This window comes from Pristis pectinata, chromosome 12 (genome assembly GCF_009764475.1).
Source record: "Pristis pectinata isolate sPriPec2 chromosome 12, sPriPec2.1.pri, whole genome shotgun sequence".
NCBI lineage: Eukaryota > Metazoa > Chordata > Chondrichthyes > Rhinopristiformes > Pristidae > Pristis > Pristis pectinata.
In genome coordinates this window covers 40,285,772-40,305,106 of record NC_067416.1, presented here as the reverse complement: position 1 = coordinate 40,305,106, position 19,335 = coordinate 40,285,772, and the positions used below count along the sequence as shown (strand labels likewise).

Below are 19,335 nucleotides of genomic sequence, written 5' to 3'. Positions count from 1 at the left end.
CGCATTATAGGAAGGATGTGGAGGCGTTGGAGAGGGTGCAGAGGAGATTTACCAGGATGCTGCCTGGATTAGAATGTATGGATTATGAGGAGAGGTTTAAGGTGCTAGGGCTTTATTCACTGGAAAGGAGGAGGATGAGAGGAGACATGATAGAGGTACATAAAATATTGAGAGGAATAGATAGAGTAGACAGTCAGCGCTTCCTTCCCAGGGCACCAGTCCTCAAGACAAGAGGGCATGGCTTTAAGGTTATGGGTGGGAGGTTCAGGGGAGATGTCAGGGGGAGGTTTTTCACCCACAGGGTGGTTGGTGCATGGAATGCACTGCCTGGGGTGGCGGTAGAGGCAGATACATTGGACAGGTTCAAGGGTTTGTTGGATAGGCACATGGAGGAATGTGAGATAGAGGGATATGCGGGAGGAAAGGTTTAGATAGTGTGAGAGTGGTTTGATGGATGGCACAACATGGTGGGCCGAAGGGCCTGTTTTGTGCTGTGTGGTTCTATGGTTCACAAAAGTGACAAAATATCAAATTTCTGAATATGGTGCAAAAGATGGAGGAACTCAAAGTGGGAAAATTCAATGTTCATGCTATTAGGCTGCAAGGTTCCAAGACAGAAAATGAGGTGCTGTTCCTCCAGTTTGCACTTGGAATTCTCCTGGCAGTGGAGGAGGCTGAGGACTGATATATCAGTGATGGTGTGGGAGGGGGACCTTGTAGCCTAACAGCATGAATATTTTAGGTAATCCCCACCCCCTCATTCCCCACAACCCCCCACCATCCTTCTTCTCTTCTTCCCTTTCCTAGCCCCTTTTTTCCCTCGCTCTTCTTACCTTTTATCCATCCCCTGGTGGATCTGTCTCCCCTCCCCCGCACCTGCCTATCACCATCTCTTACCTGCATCTACCTATCACCCCGCCCCGTGCCCACCCCGCCTCCCCTCTTCTGTCCACCTATCACTGCTCTGCTTTTCCCTCCTATATATTGGGCTTCCCCTTTTCCTATCTTCAGTCCTGAAGAAGGGTCCTGACCTGAAGCGTTGACCGCCTGCTTTTCTCCACTGATGTTGCCTGGCCTGCTGAGTTCCTCCAGCGTCATTGTGCTTTCCATCAAGGAGGGGTGATAGGCAGGTGGAGGAGGGAAGAGTGGACAGAGCGACAGAAGCTGTGCGGTGTTAGTAGAGGCAACAAAAGAGCTGCAGATGATGGAATCTGATAGGAAAGGAAGGCGGAACATGGAACCAAATAAGGGAGGTGAGGAGGGCAGATGGGAACAGTAGGGGGAAGGGAAAGAAACCGGGTGATGGGGGGAGGTGGGAAACCTTCCTTTCCAAGCCATCTTCTCAGACCACCCCACCCCCCCCCCCATCTCCCAGTTTCTTTCCCCTTCCCCAACTATTCCTTCTACCAACCACCCACTCATCCCACTGGGTCCCCTCCACCCTTCCCTCCCCCATCTGCCAATCAATCCCTCCTTACCTGGGTCCACCTAATGCTTGACAACCCTTTCCACACCCCCACCCCCTTATAATTGCCGATCTCCCCTCTACTCTTACAGTCCAGATGAAGAGCCTTGGCCCGAAATGTTGACTGTCCATTTCCCTCTATAGATGCTGCTCGACCCACTGAGTTCCTCCTGCAGCTCGTTTTTTGCTCCAGGTTCCAGCATCTGCAGTCTCTTGTGTCTCCATCCTTCTGAATATAATGGGTTTCTATGTAAAAAGTCCTCAATCTGTCTTTACTTTTTACCCGTACCTATCCAGAATTACCTGTTATTTCCTAAAGATCTTGTGATTCACTAGCACTTCCTTTTACAATAGCTACCATCATATTTTTTATCTGTCACTATCAGATATTTGCTGTTAGATTTTTAAACAATGGCTTGGACTTTGTGGTGATTTTTCATAACTGCAAACATAAAAGTCCCAGCATTCTTGTCACCTAATAGAGGTATATGTATAAAAGGTGCGCCGACATTAGACTCCTCTTGGAATCCTGCAGAGAGCACGAAGTTGCAGCAGTTTCCCAGTTCCTGTGCTAAACAATCCATCCAAACAATCTGCACCGGATGATACCTGGCACGGGAACAGCACCTCTATTCATTTTAATGGAGAGGAGAGGTTGGTCAGAATTATGGTAAATTTATACATTTTAAAGTTATTGTAGTTTATATGATTTTAATTATTTTAGGAGTTTTAAGAATACTTAAGTGTTTTGGTTTATCTATTTTTTCAAAATATGGTTTGATATTTTACTGACCAGTATTTTTTACTGGTTTTATGTCTTTTTTTCAATCATTCTGAATATCATATTCAGAGAGAATCAAAGCATTTTGATTGTTTTGACAGCCAGCTAAGCTGAGGAGCATTGCTCAACTGAGTGTCAGAGTTTAGTCAGCTTTTCCCTCAGCAAAGCTTTTTTCTGTCCACCATATTAGCATCAGCTACCCCACGCCCCACCCTACCCGTTCAATGTAATAGCATTTATATATGCTGGAGCCTGCTGGAGCCTGGGGCAGCAGCTTGAAGGACTGGGCCAACACTTTGCTGTAAGGTGATGCTGGGGCCCAGAGAAGCTGAGCATAACCTTAACACATAGCTCGAGAGTGAGTCAGGGCAGTCCTTGGCTGGTAGGAAATTCTGGGGCATTACATCGACGTGTTCAAAAATGTAAAATTGGACAGAATTGATGGATAAATTATGAATAACAGACAAAAAAAGATGCTGGAAAATGTCAAGAGAAACACAGCAAGTGAATAGCAACCAGTCATGAATAAGTAAAGAGGATGAAGGGGTATCAATTAAATTACACATGTTTTGAAAAGAACTTTCTCCAAGATTTTGTGTCAATAGAAAGGAAAACCAGCCAGGGATATGTCATTAGTAAATGGCAGGTGTGTAGTGTAAATGATAGATGCACAGTGGATACATTTAACAGGTCACAGACCAGAAGCACTGAGGCTCTGTCATAAAACATATTGTGTCAGTTGAGGCATGAAGTGAATTGAATGAATACATGAATAGCAAATGCATAGTGAGTCTATGGTGGATATACTTTGGATGTTGAGTGAAAGGATAGTATGTGTGGAGCAAACAAAAAGGGGTTCACAAATAAATCACTCACTACATTAGTGCAAGAAGTCCGCACTTCCAAGGATCTCAAAGTCACAAAATACGGTTTATAAAATTTCCACTTTAAATTTCTGAAATTGGTCTCAAAAACGAGGTAGGCCATACGTGCTCTGCTCCTTTGAAGACACAAGTCCTTCTACTCCCCCAGCGTCACCACAATGCTAATTATGTGCATCAACAACGAAAATTCCATTCCACCAGAATCTGACCTGAAAATACAGATGTACAATTCTTTTTTCAGGTAGATGATAAACCAATTTCAACATATGATATTCTGCAACACAGCCTGAGTGTTAACATTTAAATCCAATCTTGTCAAATCAACACCAGCAATAATATTGCAAAGAAGGCTGAGAAGTGATTTGATAGACATATTCAAGATCCTGGCTGATTTACGTAGGGTAAATAAAAGGAAGCTGTTCCCATACGGCAAATTCCAATTCTATGAAGATCAAGATACAGCAAGAATTTGTTGTTTTAATTAGCAATTATCTATGCACGACGGCTCATTTCCACTGTGATTCTAAGTTGCATTTCCAGCATAAAGCATGAATATTAGTAGAAAGCAAAGAGGCTTCAGGGACAAAGATGACTGGTTAGTGGTGGTGCACTAGAGTTGAATTATCTTGACTGAGGACATCTGGAGCTTCCATAAAATAAATGCAGTTTAGCCTATCATGTGCCTGATCAAGCCCCCATCTGCTCTGCCGACTGGACTTGCTTGGTTTATCTTCTATATTTGACTCCATCTCCACATCTGCTGTACTAATATTCTGCATCCCACTCCTCTGACAAATTAGTTTACTCCCATCCCAACAGAATGAAGAAGACCGCAAGAGATATGTCAGGCTGCTTTTTAACAATTACAGCTCAGCTTTCAATATCATCATTCCCTCAGTACTAGTAACCAAGCTTCAAAACCTGGACCTCTGTACCTCCCTCTGAAACTGGATCCTTGACTTCCTTATTGGGAGACCACAGTCAGAGCAGATCGGTAATAACATCTCCTCCTCGCTGACAATCAACACAGGCACACCTCAAGGTTGCATGCTTAGCCCACTGCTTTACTCTCACTACACCCATGACTGTGTGGCTAAGCACAGCTCAAACGCCATCTATAAATTCACCGATGACACCACTGTTGTTGGTAGGATCTCAGATGGCGATGAGTGAGATAGATCAGCTGGTTGAGTGGTGTCGCGACAACAACCTCGCACTCAACATCAGCAAGACCAAGGAGTTGATTGCGGACTTCAGGAAGGGGAAGTCGGGAGAACACACATCAGTTCTCATTGAGTGGTCAGCAGTGGAAAGTGTGAGCAAGTTCCTGGGCATCAACATCTGAGAGGATCTATCCTGGGCCCAACATATTGATGCAATCATGAAGAAGGCACACCAGCAGCTCTACTTTGTTAGGAGTTTAAGGAGATTTGGTATGTCACCAAACACTCCTACAAATTTCTATAGATGTACGGTGGAGAGCATTCTGACTGGTTGCATCACAGCCTGGTATGGAGACTCCAATGCACAAGATTGAAAGAGGCTGCAGAGGTTCATAGACTCAGCCAGCTCCATCACGGGCACAACCCTCCCCGCCACCGAGGATATCCTCAAGAGGCGGTGCCTCAAAAATGTGGCATCCATCACTAAGGACCCTCAACATCCAGGACATGCCCTCTTCTCATTACTACCATCAGGGAGGAGATACAGGAGCCTGAAGACCCTCACTCAACAATTTAGGAACAGCTTCTTCCCCTCTGCCATCAGATTTCTAAACAGTCCATAAACCCATGAACACTACCTTGTTATTCCTTTTGTTTCTGCACTATTTATTTACGTTCAGGTCCTGACCTGAAACGTTGACCGCCTGTTTTTCTCCACCGATGTTGCCTGGCCTGCTGAGTTCCTCCAGCATTATTGTGTTTTTCATCTAGATTCCAGCATCCGCAGTCATTTGTTTCTCTATTTGTTTTTGTGATTTGTAGATTTTTATGTCTTTGCACTGTACTGTTCCCACAAAACAACAAATTTCACATCATATGTCAGTGATAGTACATCTGACTGATTCTGATTCTCCCTGCAAGGATAGCGGTCCCCCTCCAGTTCAGGTGCAACCCATCCTGCTTGTAGAAAGTGGTGTAGGGTAGAATTGGTCATCATAGCAGGACGACCAAAGTCTCCTGATTGGCCCTTGGGGATAGAGAAAAAAATGAGGCAGATAAAGGGAATACCTGACGGCAGCACAGGTAACTGATTGCACAAGTTAGAATTAGGCTGAAGGTAGAAAGATCTGAAGGAGTGTTAAAAAAATTCAAAGAGAAAACAGAGCATCAAGCAGCAACCTAAAAGGGAATCAAATAGCCATCTACAGACATAAGGAGGGGTAGGGCAATTAGGTGCCAAATTGGAGGCAAAGGGAAAAGAGAAGTACTAAATATTTTTCAGCTATCTATCGCAAGGAGGAAGATGCTGTCAAAGTCACATTAAGCAAGGTAACTGAGACACTGGACTGAGTAAAAATTGACAGACATGATTTGTCAGGTGAATAACTCCAGTGAGAACCAGACAGAAAATTGTAAGCTGAGAGAGGGAGTCAAAAGGAAATGAGAAGTGGAATTTGACATGGAAAAAGGCTGGCTATTCTTAAGATATAACAGAACTGCAAAAAAACAGATCCCATTTTTTGACAGAAACAAGGTTCAAAACTACAGATGTAACGATTGTAATCTCCCAATCTTCCTTCAACACAAGGATGTTTTCAAAGGATTGGAGAAAACGTGCAAACCGAAAACTGGTGATGGGGAATCAGTTCGAAACAATAATCAGGGCCAAAGTTAACATTTATTTCAATGAGTATGGACCAAATTAGATCTTTTAAAGGTGAGTCATGTTTAACTAACTTAATCGATGAGATAACAGTGGAAGTTAATAGTAGCAATATGGTTAATGTTACATACTTGCAAATTCAAAAGGCACTTGCTAAGCACCTCACATAAGTTTAGCAGTTTAACAAAATGGAAGCCCAAGGAATCAAAGGGACAGAGGCAGCACAAATAAGAGAGTGGCATAGGGTGTAAACGCAGAAAATACTGGAAATACTCAGCAGGTCAGGCTGCATCTGTGCGACAAGAAGCAGAGTTAACATTTCAGATCAAAGACCCTTCGTCACATGAATAATCCGTCAGGTGAATAACTCCAGTGAGAATCAGGCAGAAATATTTAAGCTGAGAGAGGAACTCAAAAGGAAAAGACTAATGGAATTTAACATGGACAATCTCAGTAAACCTGAACTACTGACTCTTCTTAGCATCTTTGAGGGGGAACTAGAAGCCAGAGATCTTAAATTAAATTTAAAACTTTTAAATTTAAATTAAATTTTATTTACAGCATGGTAACAGGCCCTTCTGGCCCAGCGAGTCCGCGCCGCCCATTTTAAACCCAAATTAATCTACCCGTACGTCTTTGCAATGTGGGAGGAAACCGGAGCACCCGGAGGAAACCCACGCAGACGTGGGAGAACGTACAAACTCCTTACAGACAGCGACGGGAATCGAACGCCGATCGCTGGCGCTGTAATAGCGTCGCGCTAACTGCTACGCTACCGTGCCGCCCCACTGGTTAGGAAAGCTTGAGGTCTCGGTGGAAGGATGTTTTTGTCCAGGAACACTTTGGTTCAATCTTGGTGATCCACTCCTGGCTCTGCAGTGAAACAATGAAGTAGGAGGTGGAGATGGAAGCAAGGATAAACAACTCAGCTGCATCAGTCCACTGTCCATATTGGAAACAGTCTTGAGCCTCTGCAAAAAAAGATGCAGAAGAGAATGTCTGCACAGATGGCCGCTGCTGAAATCTGACACTGAAAGGTCATCTTGGACCTTGAAGAGGAGGGGCATAAACATGCCCAAGATGCAGCCCAGGGAGATGATGTTATGTACATGCTAGGGATAAGAGAGTGAGTGTCTTTTACAGCTGGTGGACTTTGAGAAATCCCAATTAAAACAAATGGAGACACAGAATAAAAAATTGTCCACAGAATTTGAAGAAGAACGTATCAAAAATAAACAACTTGTAATGATGCTGGTAAAAAGAGTGCAAACAATTTTCAGCAAAGTAGCAGATGAAAGACAAGCGTTCACCAAGTCACCAAAATTCCAGAGGAAGAGCAAAAAATGAACAATGAATTGGAGGAGGAATTGATGAACAAGAAAGAGAAGTTTCCTTATGGAAACTAAAATGGAAAAAAACTCTTGAGTTTGATATTGAAAGAGAATAGCTGCATGTCAAACTTAATCATGAGGAAAACCTTACCAAAGATCTGAGACTAGAAGTTGAGAATTCCAAGAAAATGACAGAATTTAACTGTACAAGAGAAAACGAAGCTGGTTCATTGTCCAGTAGTTTAAGTAAAGCCTTAGATGTTGGATTAAGTAAGCAAAGTATGTTATCTGTTGCTTCCCAAACAGAACCTTTTGTTGATATTTCCAGTGAAAGTTACATCAAAAGGCAACTTTACCAATACCAGTTAAACCATCTGCAGGAAATTCTCCATCAGTGGCAAGTACAAAACTGAGCACGTCTAGTAATACACCTTTAGTCAAGCCATTTGGTGGTAACGTGCTAACAGTTAGGTCAGAAGACGACCAAAGCAAGCCAAAGTTGTTCCTTCCAGTTTGGAGAATGGACCCTCAGTCAGGACCAGCTCTGGTCCTTTGTTGGGGGCATTACTCCATTTGGTTTGCAGTGCATCCCTTCCACTAAGCCATACCATTGCTCTTTCTCCCCTTTCTTCAGTAACATCATCACCACACCCTTCACTGGGATCAACGATGCAGAGTTTGAGTTCTCCACGTTCTTGCACAGCTATGCAACCAGGACTGAGTCCAAGAATGCAAAATGCTCAATTTAAATTTTGAGCCCAGGCTGGGGATCTGGAAAAAAAAACATGGCAGTGATGGGACCCATGTCACAGGAATTGTCACCCACTAAATGGGATAATTCTCCTGCCAAGCAGCTGGATCAGAACACTGTCAGCCTGGTTCTACCAAGGTCCTCTGTGCATACCACCTTGTATGAACAGTACATCTCCATTTGCCACAGAAAACTGGAATCCTACTGTTACTAATTTAAAACCTGGACTGGCACATTCACCAACAAGTGAGGGCTCATATTATCCAAAGGCTGTTGGTAAGATTACCAGTTCTCTGAATGTCTCTCCTACTGGATTAAAATCTCCCACAAGAGCAAGAATTGACCAAGGAAATCCACACTATATAGATATATACACTACAGATGGTGTAAAATAACTGCTGAACTCCAGAGCACAGGTTGATGCTGTTGGAAAGAATTTATTCATACCATTGTGTGCTGCAAGGGGGCAAGTTGAAGTGCTCATTGCTTATGGTGCAAATATAAACCAGGCCACTGAGAAAAGATCAATAGGAACCAAAAATTATTCTTACAGGCAAGTAAAATTTAACTATTAAGAGTGGTTGGTCCAATTAGGAACCAAGAAAGTGATCTATGTGCAGAAGCAAAAGGTTGAGTTGGAGTATTAAATGAATACCCATTTTGGCCTTTAGAAGGAGGGGAAGCTGCCACAATCTCAATGTCGTAGAAATAATGAATGGAGTGAAAATTACTATGACTGACTTTGCTACAGTGAGTTACCTGGGCTGGATGGGAACATCCCAGGCTGCTGAGACAGGAGCAGGAGGAAGGTTGCAGAAGGGTTTGCCCTAATCTTCCAAATCATTCCTTAATGCAGAGGATGTGCCAGAAGACAGGAGAAGGGCAAGCAGAAAACCCTTGTTCAAAAAGTGGTACAAGAACACACAAGGTAACTACAGGGCAATCAATTTAACTTCAGTTTTGGGAAGACTTTGAGAAGTAATTAATAGGAGTTTGGTAAGGCATCACAGTTCAGTTGTATTATTTCTTATTTCTGTCATTTGCAGTTTTTTTTATTCCATCTATGCCTCTTGGCTCTTCACAGAGATCACTTTGGGCTGCTGATTATCATCAATGGCTGATAATTGTCACTGGAGGCATTGCAACTGAGAGTAATGGCCATTGCAATATAGTCAGTGGAATGACACGCAGAAACTAAGCGCATTCATTGAAGGTTAATGTTTCAAGCCAATTAAGTTCACTACCAGGCAGCAAGAGGTGAGATACATAGAACTCACTGTGAGTCATGAATTTCAGTTGAAGTCATCAAACAATTGAATACTCTAAGGTGCACAATAGACCACTGATGATGGAAATTCCAGGGAAGAATCATGTTTCATTCTATTCACACCTAAGAAATGAGATGCCTTGACCAGGATTGTGTGAAAGGAGATTAATCACATTTGACATATGCAATCTGACCTGCTCATGCAGCTTTTAAGCACATACAGAAATCAAGCCTCTTGGAGTATTGGGAGCATTGAACAAATGCTGTATTTGACCATGCTGACTTGTTCATATTCTCCAGCCTATCATAGGAGTGTCTTCAGAGTACCATTAAATGTCTTTGTGGAGCACACCAGGCAGGAAAGAAGAAGAATAATTTTGAGTGAACAATGTAACTGAAGTCACAGACCACATTCTTTCATCAGCAGAATTACATGGTAGGTACGGCTACTGTCTTAGTTACTTCATCACAATTCTTAGTCGGTTTCAATGGCAGTTATGAAAAGGGATAAAGTTAATCTGGAAGCTAAGGTCCTGAAATGGGAGAAGGCTGACTTCAATATCATAAGAGAGGACCCGGCAAAATTAGAAGAGGAGTAGCTACTGGCAGGTAGGGCCACGTCAGACAAATAGGAGTTATTCAAAAGTAAAACAATGAGAGCTCAGGCCCAATGTGTTCCTGGAAAGGTGAAAGGAAGGGACAACAAGTCCAAGAAACCTTGGATATCAAGGAATTTCAAAGGTTGGATAAAGAGAGAAAAGGAAGCACACGGCGTGCACAGAGAGCTTATAACAATAGAGGCACTTCTGGAGGATAGAAGGTGTAGAATGGTACTTAAAAAAGTTAGGAGGGCAAAGAGGAGTCACAAATATCATAGGTGGATAGGATTAAGGAATATAGCAAAGCATTTTATAAGTATATTAAGGTGAATATGGTAACTGAGGAAAGAGTAGGGCCCATTGGGGACAAAAGTAGCAATTGGTGCATACAGCCAGAGGATATACATGAGGTCTTAAATGAATGCTTCTTGTCTGTGTTCACTAAGGAGAAAGTCACTGCAGTTGATGAATTCAGGAAGGGGGATGGTGAAATTCTGTTTATGTTATCATTGAAAAGGAGGCATTGGATGTCTTAGTGAGCTTAGTTGCTTTCATTAGCTGGAGTATAGAATGTAAGAACAGGGACGCTATGGTACAACATCGGTTCAGCCATTGCTGGAGTACTGTGTATAGTTCTGTTGACCACACTATAGGAAGGGCGTGATTGCGTTGCGGTGAAGAGGGTGCGGAGAAGATTCATAAGGGTGTTCCCTCGGATAGAACATTTCAGTTGTGAAGCGGAAATGGACAGACTGGGTTTGTTTTTCTTGGAGCAGAGGGGGCTGATGGGAAACTGATAAGACAGATACATATATAAAAATACTTATGAGGGGCATAGATAGGGCAGATAGTAGGAAACTTTTCCCCATAGTAGAGGTGTCTAGAACTAGAGGGTAAAGTGTAAGAGGTTTAGAGGGGATCTGAGGAAGAGAGTGGTTGGATCTGGAACACACTGACTGAGTGGGTGGCATATGCAGAGACTCTCACAACAGTTTAAGTATATAGATGAGCACTTGAACTGCCAAGCCACAGAATACTACTGATCAAGGGCTGGTAAATGGAATTAGTATACATAGGTATTTGATGGTCAGCATGGATGTAATGGGCTGAAGGGCCTGTTTCTGTGCTGCATGGCTTTGACATTCATGCCGTGGTTTCGGGTGGTATTCCTCATTAATTCAGAAGCATCTGTGCTCAGTAGCAATCCACCATGACTTGCTGCCACTAGCCTGCTAAATGAGGCAGCTACAAGACCACAGGACTTGGCTCTAAACATTGGAAGTTCCTATGTATCCATTTATGAAAAGGTAACAAAACATTAATCAAAAAGCAAAGCCTTTCAAGTCGATTGCTGCAATAATGTCTTTCCCCAGCTCACCAGGCAACCTCTCAGGAAACCAGGTGGACAATAGTGCAACAATCCACTGTGACCCAAATCGCACCAACAGCATTTCAATCTCCAGACATTAAGCAGATGCAACTGACAGACCCCAACTCATCGGAGTCCTGTATTCAGTCATCTCCTCAGAGACAATTCCCAGCTCAAGCTGAGTAGGACTCTACTCCTGATGGAGGACCTGTTTAAAAATGGGATGCATGACTCTGCACCTGCAGAAGAGAGATGAGTTCAAGGACAGCACATCTCTGTTCTGTTAGGAAACTGATCAGGTTATATGCAACATCTCTCTTTTCATTCCTGCAGATCTGTAGGTCTCCCCTTGTCTACTGAGAGCAGCTCATTAACCTCTCTTGTTTTCACCAATAATTTCTTTTACTTCATTATCTGTACAGGACAGCTGGTTCTCAAACAAAGGGATGCAGCTGCAAAATTTGGGGCCGGTCACTTAAAACTGAGGTGCATAGAAATGTCTTCTCTCAGAAGGCAGCGAATCTCTTGAATTCTCTGCCCCATTGGGTGGTAGATGCCAGATCATTAAATATATTTAAGGTGGAGACAGTTAAATCTTGGAAGATCGAGAAATTGAAGGTTATGAGGAACTGGCACAGAAGAGGAGTTGAGGCCATGTAGGTGGGAGGGAGTTGGTGGCCTACTCCAGTTCGTACTTTATACTATTTTTTTTAATTCCCTGTTATAAATGCTCTTGTCTCTATTTGTAAGGGATCCACAATGGCCCATGTTAGTCTTTTCCTATCTGCATACCTTTAGAAGCTCCCAATCTGTTTTGTTTCTTGCTGGTTGACTCACATGTTCTATTTTCTCTTTCTAAAGAACTGTAAGTACTCTATTTTCTCAGGAAGTGTTAGCAGTTGGAAGAGCTTGAGCTCCAGGTTTTGCATCTTACCTCACTGCTGTCCATCCACGAGGCTGAGGGTTTCATGGTTAGCACATATTGGAAGGTGAGCACAAGAGCACAACAAAGTAACAAGTGAGTGCCAAACAGACAAAAAACACAGATGGGTAGCTCAATCATTCCTGGCTACAGGAGTGTTAGCAAGGGGCTGAAGGATTGCTAAACTTGTACCGGCTTAAAAGAAAGGAAGGGATAAAGCGAGTAATTAATGGCCATTTAAACTTCTATGGTAGATAAAGTATTGGAGTCACTTGAGGGACAGTATAAACCTTCATTTAGAAAGACACAGATTAACCATGAGCAGCCAGCATGAATTTGTTAAGGGAAGGTCCTGCCTGACTAACCTTCCTATAACTCCCCTAGCACTTCTGGATTGTTCTCAGCAGTCCCTTTAAGGACACCTACTGAGGCCATGCAGAACCTGGGACAATAGATCGAATTGTGTATGACATATGCTCCAACAACTGTAGCAACTGGATTTGGATTTTAGAATCATAGAGTATTACAGCACAGAAACAGGACCTACGGCCCATCTAGTCCATGCCGACCTGATCTCCTGCCTAGTCCCATCTACCTGCACCTGGACCATATCTCTCCAAACCCCTCCCATCCATGTACCTATCCAAACCTCTCTTAAGTGTTACAATTGAACCCCCATCTACCACTTCTGCTGGCAGCTCGTTCCACACTTGCACCACCCTCTGAGTGAAGAAGTTTCCCCTCAGATTCCTCTTATGTATTTCACCTTTCACCCTAAACCTAAGTCCTCTAGTTCTAGTCTCACCCAACCTGAGGGGAAAAACCCTGCATGCATTCACCCTATCTATACCCTTCATAATTTTGTATATGTCTATAGGATCTCCCCTCATTCTCCTGCGCTCCAGGGATAGTCCTAACCTATTCAACCTATCCCTATAACTCAGGTTCTCAAGTCCCGGCAACATCCTTGTAAATTTTCTCTACACTCTCTCAAGCTTATTGATATCTTTCCTGTAGGTAGGTGAGCAGAACTACACACAATACTTTAAATTCAGTCTCACCAACGTCTTGTACAATTTCAACATAACATCCGAACTCCTGTACTCAATACCCTGATTTATGAAGGCCAAAGTGCCAAAAGCTCCCTTTACAACGCTATCTACATGTGAGACCACTTTCAAATAACTATGGACCTGTATTCCCTGTTTCCTTCTGTTCTACTGCTCACCTCAGAGCCCTCCCATTCACTATGTAAGTCCTACATTGGTTTGTCCTCCCAAAGTGCGTCACATCACACCTGTCTGCATTAAATTCCAAAAGCCATTTTTCAGCCCATTTTCCTAACTGGTCAAGATCACACTGCAAGCTTTGATAGCCTTCCTCGCTCTCTACTACACCCAAATCTTGGTGTCATCTGCAAATTTGCTGATCCAGTTTACCACATTAACATATAAATCATTAATATAGATGATAAACAACAATGGACCCAATATCGATATCTGCAGCACACCACTAGTCACAGGCCTCCAGTCAGAGAGACAACCATCTATTACTACTCTCTTATTTTGTGTATTTATATAACCTTTCATCTGGTCCTACAGTAGTGTTGTGCCTTTGTTTGAAAATTTTGCTGAGAGTCTGGCAGATCTTGGGTATCCAAAAGTTGCTGGGGTACAGTGAATGTAATATGGGCAAGTTAGAGTCCATTTTGGGCTGGATCATACAGAGAAGGTAATGCTCTATGTAACAAGTACCTTTTCTCCTTTCACACTTTGAGTTGCAATGTTCTTCACCCCTTTCTACTTCTTGTCTCCTGACGGTGACCTGTTTGTTGTTGGGGTACGGTTTAGCTTTCTTAAATGGCTTCCTTTTCTATGATTTTTAACTGAATTCTTGGTCTGCTTCATCCACTCCAGCGAACTGCAAGCATTTAATTCACCGTGTTTTCAATCAGCTGCCAGTCCCACTCTTAATCGCCCTCCGTCAGCTAACAGGAGATAGAGGAGCAGAAATGCAGACAAATCATAGAAAATTGTAAGAGTAATAGTGTTATAACTGTGGTGGATTTTAACTTCCCCAATATTAACTGGGATTTCCTTAGTGTGAGGGGCTTGGGTGGAGAGAATTTTTTAAGCCAATGCACAAATAGTCCTACTGCAGAAAGGACTCTGCTGGACTTAATCTTGGGAAATGAAGCCTGGCAAATAGTGGAAGTGTCAGTGCAGGAGCACCTTTGACCATAAGATGGAGGAGCAGAATTAGGCCATTCGGCCCATCGAGTCTGCTCCACCATTCAATCATGGCTGATTTTTTTCAACCCCATTCTCCTGCCTTCTCCCCATAACCTTTAAACCCCTTACCAATCAGTATTTTGGGGATAGTGAGCATAATTCTGGAAGTTTCAAGGTGGTTATGGATAAGGATGGCCTACAAGTTAAGGTACTGAACTGGAGGAAGACCAATTTCAATAATGCAAGAAAGCATCTAGCAAAAGCAGATTGGTACCAGCTGCTTGCCCATAAAACAACACCCGGCAACTGGAAGTCTTTTAAAGGGGAGAGAGTGAGAGTTCAGAGCCTTCATGTTCCCATAAGATAAGGTGGCAAGATTAGGGAACCCTGGATGACAAAAGGTTGAAATAACTTGTTGTAAAGTACTTCATTTTTTGTATTTCATGGGATTGAATCATTTGGTAACATTCATTTGGTTTTACAACTTAATCCTGAGAAATTAGAGCCAAAAAAAGTATCCAAAGTTCTTCCTGCTTCCTAAAGGGTGTTTGCAATGTACTCCAAATGAATTAGTTCCATTGCCATTTCTACAATAAAGCAATGAAGTATCTTGTTGTCAGGTATGTTATTTTATGTTTTCATGGTGCTGAATCATTTGGCAACATTCATTTTGTTTATACAACTTAATCCTAAAAAGTTATAGCTAACGTTATCGCAAAGCATCCAAAATTCTTCAAACAAGCAAAACAGATGTTTGTAATGTAGACTGACTAAATTCATTCCATTGCCATTATCTAAAACAAAGCAATGTTGTAAACTACATTATTTTATGTATTTCATGGTGCTGAATCATTTGGTAATGTTCATTTTCTCATACATCTTCATCCTGAGAATTTAGAGCCAGCGGTATCACAAAGCATCAAATATTTTTCAAATTCTACATTCCATTGCCACTATTTGAAGTAAAACAATGAAGCATATGACAGATATAGGCAACTGAAAATGGTCAAGTCCCTAGAGAAATATAGACAGTGCAGGAGAGTACTTTAAAAAAGAAATTAGGAGGGCAAAGGAGGCCATGAAATATCTTAAAGTATTTTAAAGAAAGAGTTGATCTCCTTAGAGACCAGAAGGACAATCAGTGTATAGAGCCAGGGTATGTGAGCAAGGTCCTAAATGAATACTTCTTGTCTGTATTCACTAAGGAGAAAGACATGATAGATGGATAGTTTAGAGAGAGGGACAGTTGTATCCTGGAACATGTTGGAGTGCATAAATGTGGATCAATCCCCAGGGCTATTGAGATGTATCCTAGCTCCTAAGGGAAGCAAATGTGGAGATTGTTGAAGCCCTAATGGAGACTTCAGCATCTTCATTAGCCACAGGTGAGGTGCCAGGTGACCGAAGGATATTCCTTTGTTATTTCTTTGTTCAAGAAGGACACCACGGATAAACCAGGTAGCTACAAGTTGGTCAGCCTTACATCAGTGGTAGAAAAACCAAGGGATGGGTTTTATGTACACTTGGAAAGGCAGGGATTGATTAGGGATAGTCAGCATTGCTTTGTGGGAAATTTTGCCTCTCAAATGTGATTGAAATTTTGACATGGTAACGAAGCATATTGATGAGGGCAGTGCAGTAGATGTTGTCTATATGGACCTTATAAGGCTTTTGACAAGGTTCCACATGATAGGCCAGTCCAGATGTTTGGAGCCCATGGGATCCAGGAGAAGATGGCCAAATAAATCCAAGATTGGCTTAGAAATAGGAGGCAGAAGGTTCTGGGAAGGGTTGCTTTTCTTATTGGAAGTCTGTGACCAGTTGTGTATCACAAGGATTGGTGCTGAGACCTTTGATATTTATGATATACATTAATGATTTGGATGGAAGAGATATGATTAGTAAGTTTTCAGATAACATAAAAATTAGTGGTGTCATTGTTAGCAATTTCTAGTGGAGCTATGAAAGATGAATTTAATCCTTACAAATGCAAGGTGATGCGTTTTGGGAGGGCAAACAAGGATAGGACAAACACAATAAATGATAGGGTCCTTGGGAATATTGCTGAACAGGGGGACCTTTGGTATATCCATAAATTCCTTAAAATGGCAGCATAGGCTGGTGAAGAAAGCATGTGGCATGCTTGCTTTGATTGGCTTTGGCAATGAATATAAGAACAGAGACATCATGTTACAACTTCATAAAACATTGGCTCGGCTGGACCTGGTGCATTGTGTGCAGTTCTGGTCGCCACACCATAGGAAGGATGTGCTTGTGCTGGAGAAGTGCAGAGAATCACCTGGATTGGGGGCCTTTACTTATGGGGAGAGACTGGATAGGCTGGCCTTGTTTTCCCTGGAGTGGAGGAGGCTGAGGGGTGATAGAGGAATACAAAATTATTGGGAGGATAAATAGAATAGATAGTAAGAATTTCCCCATGATGGGTGTGTCAAAGACAACAGGGCATAGATTTAAGTTGAGAGGAAGTACGTATAGAGGGGATCTGAGAGGGAATTATTTCACACACAGAGCGGTTGGACTCTGGAATGTGCTACCTGAGGAGGTGGTGGAAGCAGATACTTTCACAATATTCAGGAAGCCTTTGGACAAACATTTGAGTTGCCAAGGCAAAGAAGGCTGTGGACCTAATGTGGGTAAATGGGATTAGTATAAATGGATGTAATATGAAGCAGGGACATGACAGACTGAAGGGCCTGTTTCTGTCCTGTAGGACTCGACTCTTAAGACTCTCTTCTCATGACCCATCCACTGCTTGACCACTATCCAATATGAGAGAGTGCAAATTCTGCAAGCTAAATAATGCCACGGCCAACGCCTTTGTCTTTATCTCCACCACAAACTCTAATCTCATCAAACGTTTCCATCCCACTCCCTGCTAATTCTCAGAGATCCAATCACATCGTGCCCAATTTAATGTCATATTTGAAACCAAGATGAGTCTCAGACCACATATCCATGCCAAGGCTAAAGATTGCACATCACCCAATTCTTCCTCTGCTTTACCAGCTTTACCAGGATGCCACCTGGATTAGAGGGCATGTGCTATAAAGAAAAATTGGACAGACTTGGGCTGTTTTCTCCAGAGTGGTGGCGGTTGAGGGGAGACCTGATAATTTATAAAATTACGAGAGGCATTGATAGAGGAGACAGCTGATATCATTTACCCAGGGTCGAAACGTCTAATACTAGAGGGCATGCATTTAAGGTGAGAAGGTGTAAGTTCAAAGGAGATGTGTGGGGTAAGTTTTGTACACAGAGAGTGGTGGGTGGCTGGAATGCACTGCTGGGGGTGGTAGTGGAGGCAAATATGATAGAGGCATTTAAGTGGCTCTTCGATAAGCACATGAATATGCAGAGAATGGAGCAATATGGACCTTGTGTAAACAGAAGGGATTAATCTAGTTAGGCGTTTAATTACTAGTTTGTTTAATTCGGCACAACATTGTGGGTTGAAGGGTCTGTTCCTGTGTTGTGTTGTTCTTTGTTCTATGCTTCAGCTCAGTTGCTGCTGAAGTGCTCATCCATGCCTTGAATTGTTCCAATCATCTCCTGGTCAACCTGCCTCGGCAAACATAAGGTCATCCAAATCTCTCCTGGCCTGAGCCTGACTCGCAATGTCTTGTTCACTCATCACTCCTGTGCTCTTTGACACTGGCTACCAGTTAACCAATGCAGCAATTCTGGAGTTGTTATCCTTGCTTTCAAATCCCCAGCAACTGATTTGGCCCCTTCCATCTTTTCCGAACTCACCATTCTAATTTCTCTGCATTTCATTTTATTGAAAGTAACACTCACTCTCCTCTCTTCAGTTCTGGGCTCTTGAACACCCACAAATTTCAGCTTTCTCTAACTTTTTAATTTCCTCCAGCTCAACAGCCCTCCTAAGGCATCTACACCCCACCAGCTCTGGGCTCTTTATTATCCATAAATTTGATTCCTTCATGATTGACAAGTGGGACATGCTAGTGCAGGTGCGGAGCCTCTTCTCAAGAGGCAGGTTGGTTGACCTAGAACATTCATGTGGTCACACACCTCAGTTCAGACCTTCCATCTGGAATTAATAGCTGAGGCCAAGAGCTCAGAAAACCTATCGATGAAGACCCTATTGGAGCAATAAGGTTGATGATGTTCTGGTACAACATAGGGGTAGGAAGAGCAGTGGTGCATTCCCTTGGCCCCTTCAGCAATGGTCTACTACGTAACTTTTGGTTCAGCGGTTGCTCATAGTCACCCTCATTTCATCCCAGCCTCTGTATATTAGGACCACCATATTTCAAAGAGAACTCGTTGTACTGGAATTCAAAGACTTCATCACATGTAACTTCGCAGTCCACCTGGAGGAGGTGACAACCCATGATAGTGCTTCTTCCTCACATGCACAGAACACTGCTGCTGAGATCTGGGTTGCCAAATTGGGGAGGGCTGCTTCCTCTTGTCCTTGAATTCAAAGGAAGTGCATTCCAGAAGTGGAGTAGGACATGATTGCCCTACTTCACTATTTAGCACAACCAACTGGGTCGAGTTTCTAGGCAACAGTCTATTCAACACTCAAACAAAGTCTTAAGTATTTATTTTCAATGTCTGATTAAAGTAGAACAGTTCACAACAAATGACCATTTAAGGTTAAGTTGTCGTACAGTATTTCCAAAGTGAAAGAAGTGAAGGAAGGTTCATTCAATAGATGGGTGTCTGGTCAGTATCTAGTACTTGCCTGAGCCAGTCTCATGTTAGTAGATGTTCAACAGCAGAGAACTAGAGAGAGAGGCGAGTGAATTTCATTTCCAATACATTGAAAACATTTCTTGGCTGTGCTATACAGAGAAAATAAAATGATGAGTAGAATCATAGAAAGAGTACAAGGAAGTCATTAGGCCCATAAAGCCTATAC

General features: G+C 42.6%; 1 pseudogene; it reads left to right on the top strand.

Annotated features, from left to right (window-relative positions):
* Nucleotides 1-6,396: 6,396 nt before the first annotated feature.
* The window catches only part of LOC127576941 (CTTNBP2 N-terminal-like protein), a 144,014-nt pseudogene continuing 131,075 nt past the window's right edge, over nt 6,397-19,335 (top strand).